Raw genomic sequence first — 7,500 nt, forward strand, 5'->3', positions numbered from 1 at the left:
ATTGTACAGGGACAGATGGTGAGGCTTTCACATTTGGGTGGGGGGGGGCAATAAGTATTTTAGAAAAATGTTTATAGATAGGACTTATCCAAAAAGCTAATAGAGAAGGTTAAAAATTAGATAATAAGGTTCTGACCAAATATATTTTCACCATTAGTAGGAATTAATACTTCCCCTGAGTCCCATACATTAAATAATAGAAATAAGGAAGGGAATTTAAATAAGATAGGGGCAATGGTGATAACTTACAATCATGAAACACATGTAATATGTGAGATTATTAGGGATGTATGGAATTACACTTTTACTCAGGAGAATAAAGAGAAGTTAGGGGATAAACTCTAGATTACTTACAGTAAAGGGAAAAATGCCCAGAAAAAGGAAAAAATAATAGACAAAAATATTTGAGATAAAAAATAAGTAAGTGTGGGAACTAAGTACTGCAAATATATCTTTGTGTAGAAGGGCATCTAAGGAATATTGAATGCCCAGGATTATGTAATTGTAACACCATTAGGGTTGTTTACTTAGCTACTTGTTTATCTCATTCAGCATTTCATGTGACACAGCAGATAGTGTTGTTACTTCACGGCAGCAGGCTCCCTGATTCAATTCTCGGCTGAGGTGCCTTCTGTGCAGAACCTGCATGTCCTCCATGTGTTTGCATGGGTTTTGTCCGAGTGGTCTGGTTTCCTCACACATTCTAAACATGTGCATTAGGTGGATAGGACGCTCTAAATTGGTCATAGGTGTGTGTGTGTGTGTGTGTGTGTGTGTGTGTGTGTGTGTGTGTGTGTGTGTGTGTGTGTGTGTGTGTGTGTGTTTCAGTGTGTGGTGTGGATGAACTACCACATCAGGGCTAGCCACCTGGTGGAGTAAACCTTGGCTCTAGGTGATTGTCACTGTTGAAGTGACATTCTTACTCCATGTGCAAAAATGGAGAAATGGGTTGTGGATGCATGGATGGATGGATTTAAGCTGGTGTCGCATTTAGTGCCATCTTTTACATTGTTCATTTTAGTCTGGTGTTGGATGTGTTTTTTTATTTTAGTAATATTCTAGCTATCACGGAATGGTAAACATGAGTGCAAAGGGTCTGGGTAGCAGATTTTAAGTTCTGTATACGGATTAAGTCATGCATGACAAGGTTAAACATGAGGATAAATCGTGATCTGTGAAACAAGTCTTCTGGCAATAAAGCTTTTGTGATATTTATACCAATCACACATTAGAAACAATGTACTGATAGATGTATCACAAAGTAGTGATTGCCCAGTCTGCATTGTTGTTGCCAAACTTCTCCAGAAGATAGTCAGCTTGGAGGCCTTTTTAATATCCAGAAATGTATAATTATGTTTGCTTGTGAATTTGACAGTCTACAATCATGTTGATAACTTTTGAACTGCTGTCAGTAGTGCAAAATTACCAAGTTTACAAAAATATTATGGACAGGATAGGCCAGCATTTGGTAAGGAATGTGATAATACTCACCAAGAGCTGTGTAGGTGCATTCCTTCCAGTAGAATAAATAATAATGTGCACCTTTCTCATCACATAAGCATTCAGGTCATCAGGAACAATGTTATAAATAGCTATGCCTATCTCTTGGATGGCAAATGACTACCAGGAACTTGACATTCTAGAACGGTTATTTCCATCTAGGCTTATAGGCAATGTTTGATACAAAGGATGGTTAGCAACATTGTCCTGACCTTACTCTGTTATTTTTGCATTAACGAAGAGTCATATTTGCAGATGATCTGATGATAGATATAAAAATATATATATTTTACCAAACTTCTTTGGGCTTGAGAGTGTAACAACTCAAATGACAAAAAGTGAAAGCAGGTGAATTATTTGTGTATTAATCTGAGAATGGCATGATTTCCTCAACTACTCCATCATTAAACTGCATGGAACCTGCATCCCCACCTGCCCAAGACCTAATGGTCCTCATCTACCTCAGCCGTACTTCACTCTAAATGACGATCCATAAGTTAATATTTTTTGTCAGGTTGTCTGAGGCATGAAACAGAATCTTGCCAGCATTTACTGCTAGCTGGCATTTTGTTTTCATTTGTTCCTGACATTCCCTCTCATTCAAAGTAGCATCAAGTCATACAGTATACACCATGCTGCTGTTTATGTACACCATAATCATGCATGTGCTCCCAATGTCTGTTGCTGTGTGAAGTGATGCAAGATCAACCTGATATGGCAACAATTTTCACCTGGGCCTCAGCAAGAAATGGTCTTTAGTTTTTGTTCTCTTGCACCTCTCATCCACAGGGTAGCAAGCCACATACAGTAGGACACTTACTCCAACTTTTTGCAGAAAGACAACAGCTGCAGGCTCACATCTCAGACACAGTCAGGTCAGGTGTGCAGTCATCTGTGCAAATCTCCGAGACAGCACTATTATTTTCCAAATTTCCTAGACAGCACTATTATAATACAGCATAAGACCCTCGATTGTCCACAAGACAGGTGAAATTTACTTTTCCAAGCATGTCCAGAGGTCAGCTTCAGGTGTACTCTCCAGTTTAGCTGGTGGAATTGGGCATCCTGAGGCAATGTCACAACTGCCTCATGTATACAGACAACCCTCTCCTCTTACCTCTAGACACAAACACTTGTGAGAGATGCAAATACACAGCCAGACTGGAGGCTAAGCGCTCTCAACTCATGACTGTCACAGACAGTCAGGAGGAGAAGAGACACACTAGCATCACACCGCCAGTCACACATGGATCTACAAAACAAGCACCGGCAAAACATACACATAAATATATAAAAACATATTCGGAGGCACTAGGTACAAATCTGAAAAAGAAACAGCGCCCTCCAAAGCAGACAAGCAAGCAACCTGCACCTCCAAACACAAGCCAGAAAACACATAATTCACCTCAGCAGTGTGCCTCACGACAGCCCCTAAGGCAAAACACCATACCCAACATGCTAGTAATAGGAGACTCTATAGTAAGGCACACAGATGTTCCACTCACCAGGCTGAACAAGGAGAAGATTACTGTCAGCTGCCTGTCGGGTGCTAGGATCCACCACATAACACAGGCACTTAGGTCACTCCAGAACAAGTACAAGTATGATGCTGTCATTGTACATGTTGGTGTGAATGATCTAAGACGTACCTCCCTGGACTACATGAAAAGAGACATTGAGGAGCTCTTTGATCATGTAGCCCAAGCTGGTATGACCTTGACCTTGAGTAGCATACTACCTTCACCTAGAATGATACCACAATACAAAGACAAAATGATCAATTTCAACAACTGGCTAAGCTTCTGGTGTCATTCTAAGGGGATCCAGTGTCTGTCTGCCTGGGATGACATGATAGACAAGCCTCGCTGTTTCGCCAGAGATGGTTTGCACCTGTCACACCTAGGCTTTTGAATACTGGCCAAGGCTCTTGCCGTCCCCATAGTGCCTTTTTTAGGCAAGGCTCAAAGAACAAACCAACCACCGTAACCAGCACAGGTAACCAAAAAGTAAGGGTAATGCTACTCAATGCCAGAGGTCTCAACCTCAAAATGCACCCACTCGAGGCACTCCTCAGTATGGAGAAAATCGATGTTTGTGCAGTGACAGAAACCTGGTTCAAGGCTCCAGAGAGCACCCCAGCACTACCAGGTTACAATTCATATCATACCTTCCGGCCTCAGTTACCGGATCGCAGTACAAAGGGCGGGGGTGTATCCATATTCATCAAGGATACCCACATCTCCAGGTTAGTGGCGCAGCATGATGCCCCAGTGATCATCCATGCGCAACTATCAGCAGGCAAAACCACATTTCAAGTCGTAGCCTGTTATAGATTGCCCACCATGTCCCAAGATGCTCACTCAGCATTCCTTGAGGCATTGGAAAATATAAAGGTCCTACCCAACACCATAATTTTGAGTGATTTCAACTACCCTGGTATAGACTGGGTGACAACCAAAGTTCTAATTCCTATGCCCAGTGGTTCATAGAATTTATAAATTCAAATGCCCTCGAACAACTGGTATGTTCTCCCACTAGAGGGGACAACATATTGGATTTAGTCATCACAAATATGGGTGCCCATTGTACCACACCCATTATCACTCCCTCTCTGGTCAGATCAGACCACAAACTGATAACCCCAGACATCCTCACCCCTCCACCTCCCCCAGTCAAAGAAACCATCATAAAAAACCTTTTCAAAGCAAACTTCAAACTACTTGCATCTGAAGTGGAAAGCTTCACTATCCCCCTGCAGAAGGATAATGATATCCAGGATGCAGAATCCTATACCAAGGCACTTTATATACATCTTCAGGATTGCATGGACCGTGCTATCCCAAATAAAACCAAGACTCCTTCCTCAAGCAAGAAGAAGCCAGTCTGGTGGACCCCGGCCTTAAGCAAACTATACAATAAAAGGAGGAGACTTATACAAAAAAGGCCAAATCTCAAGTAGAAAAATCTTCCCTGATCAGCTTTAGTAAGAAATTGAGGGCCCTCATCAGGTCAACTAAAGCCAATTTCGAAAAGAAAGTTGCCAAGGATGCCAAGGATAACCATAAGGCCTTCTATGGTTACATCAAAAACCTAAATGGCAATGCTCAGGTCTGTTTTGAGCTAGTACAAAATGGAACAAAATACACTGACCCCACTGACATTGCCAACATCTTGGCTGACAGGTTCAGTGCAAATCCCCCCCCCCATCACCACCTACAGGGCCTATTACTATTCCAGGGGATTGTGTAACTCCAATTATTACTAATACTTTGGTTAATATGGCTCTATCTAAAGCTAAAAACACTGCCTCCATGGGACCAGATGGTGTCCCGGGCTGTGTCATACGTGAGCTCCAAAATGAATTAACCCCACATCTGAATACCCTGTTCAATCTCAGCCTCTCGACAGGATATGTGCCCATAGAATGGCGCACAGCAATGGTGGTTCTGCTGCACACGGGTGGGCCTACAACCAACCCTGGGAACTACCGACCAATAAGCCTGACCAGTCTGATCTGTAAGGTGATCGAGCGAATCATTATGGAACTCATAAATGGAGAGATTGGGAACCTCCAAACTCTTGACCCCACACAGTTCGGCTTCGTCAAGGGCAGATCATGTCTCCTAAATCTGGTGGACTTCTTTGAGACATTTACTCAGGCTATAGATAAGGGAATAGAGGTACACACGGCTTACCTTGACCTTGCTAAAGCATTTGACACCATTCCCCATTTGGGTATTATCGATAAACTCACCAACCTGGGCATAAACCCTTACGTGACAAGATGGATCGCAAATTGGCTCTCAGACAGATCCCACAAAGTAAGAGTAGCAGGATCTATGTCTGAATCCAGACCAGTAACAAGCGGTGTGCCTCAGGGCTCTGTCTTGGGGCCCCTCCTGTTTGACGTATACTTCTCAGAAGTACAGGCAAGCACTGATGGGCTGTGGCTGACCAAGTTTGCGGATGACTGCAAACTGGGTGCTATAATAGAGTTTCCGGCCAACATGGATATCCTCCAGAAGTGCCTTAACGAGACTGATGCATGGTGTCAAAGCCATGGTCTCAAGCTAAATGCTAAAAAATGCGTAGTAACCCCCTATGGAAAAAATAGAGTACCCACGAACTACCACATAGGAGGTAACCCCCTCAAATCTGAAGTAGTAATAAGGGATCTAGGGACCCAAGTAAATAGTCAGCTTTCCTTTGATAACCATGTTGCCAAGGTGGTTAGAAAATCCTTCTATGTGACCCATCTCATCACGAAAGGGTTCGCATCAAGATCTAAGGATCTAGTGGTGCCCCTCTACTCTTCCCTCATCAGACCCATTATTGAGTACAATGCACCAATTGGAATGTACCTGGCTAGGCATCTCCAGCAGCTGGAGAGACCACAGAGGTACCTCACTAAGAAGATTACTGGCCTCAAACAGTTGCCCTATGCAGCACGATTGGAAAAACTAAGGCTTTTCTCTGTTGCATACCGCCTTCTCAGAGGCAATCTCTGTCTAACATACAGAGCCATGTCCAACCCAGAACTGTTGAACATGCTCCACCTTAGCAAAACCAAATCCACTCGAGCTACACGCTCTAGGGATATAAACCTCAGCACAACAATGAATAGAACATGCTGGAGGGATAGATTCCCTTCACAAAGACTTCACTTGCTATGGAACAAGGTCCCGATCTACATAAGACAGAGCCCCTCACTATCACTCTTCAAGAGGAACCTTGACGAGTGGATGGGTAACAGAAAGTTCACACCAGGGATCATACCAACAGCTCTACTAGATAGGGGGCCAAGGGTACTAGCTGCTAGATCAAGGGCCTAGGGAACTAACCAAAGTGGCGGTGAATACCGCACAACGTGGCTGGGCTAATATATGCCTTCGGGCAGATAGCCCAGTATCTATCTATGAACCTATTGTTAATGCTAGAGTTGGTCCCAAGAAATATGACATTTACGCGTATTTGCTCATTGCCGAATTTTAATGTCTGCACCACTGTAATTAATTTTATTTTTCTTAATTTTAAAATAATGTGACTTCAACTTCTCTTTTACCAAGAAATCTTGTATCAACAGTTTAAAACTTACTTGTTCTTCTATATAACAGGAAGATGGTGTATATATCTGCCAACAGGTTATAATTCTAAATCCAACTTATCTACAACTGCCATCAGAAAGCTGTAGTTTTTACTACACAAAATCAACAAAACTGGTGTGCAGTGAGTCAGCAAAAGACAGCTTCTTTCACTTCTGCTTACATATGATATAGGAATACATATCTATAGTTTATATATATATATATATATATATATATATATATATATATATATCTAAGCAAAAAAAAAGTGGTAATGGTAAGCTGTGCTCCCAAAAAACTGTCAAACATCAGGTAAAAACAACCAAAGGAAGCAACAGGCCACGGCTGTAGAAAAATAAAAGCAATTTATTCCACACAAGACAAAGGTGAGCACTTTCGTGGACTAAGCCACATCATCAGACAATAAAAACAGAACAAAGCCCCCATTTTATACCATTTTTATACCATTTCAGAACAACTCAATTGATAAAATCCCCACCTTCATTTAAAGGCACACAACATAGAATTACCACTCTCAAGAGGTTCACTGTGTCACCTGAGAAAAGCTTAAAGTCAAATTGCACTTAAAATAAAATTTATAGCATAGAGATGTACAAATAAGGACATATACATGTATAGGACTAAACATATGTAAGTATAACCACTTAAGCAATTCCCTGCCTAACAAAATAGGCTTAATATTTATTTTATCATTCAGTCCCTTCCCTGTACTAGCCCTAAGTTACACAATCCATTCAGTTCTTTGGTCTCAAATCTCAGTTTCATATCTCCACCTCTGCCATTGTCTATGACCCTATCTATGACTAAAACAAATCTATGTGTGTCTCCATGCCTCTCAACATGTCTCGCCAAAGCATTTGTTTCCACTAACCTCCCTATGTCATAACAATGCTCT

The sequence above is a fragment of the Protopterus annectens genome, chromosome 1.part1 (genome assembly GCF_019279795.1).
Source record: "Protopterus annectens isolate FY-2018-M chromosome 1.part1, PAN1.0, whole genome shotgun sequence".
Lineage (NCBI taxonomy): Eukaryota > Metazoa > Chordata > Ceratodontiformes > Protopteridae > Protopterus > Protopterus annectens.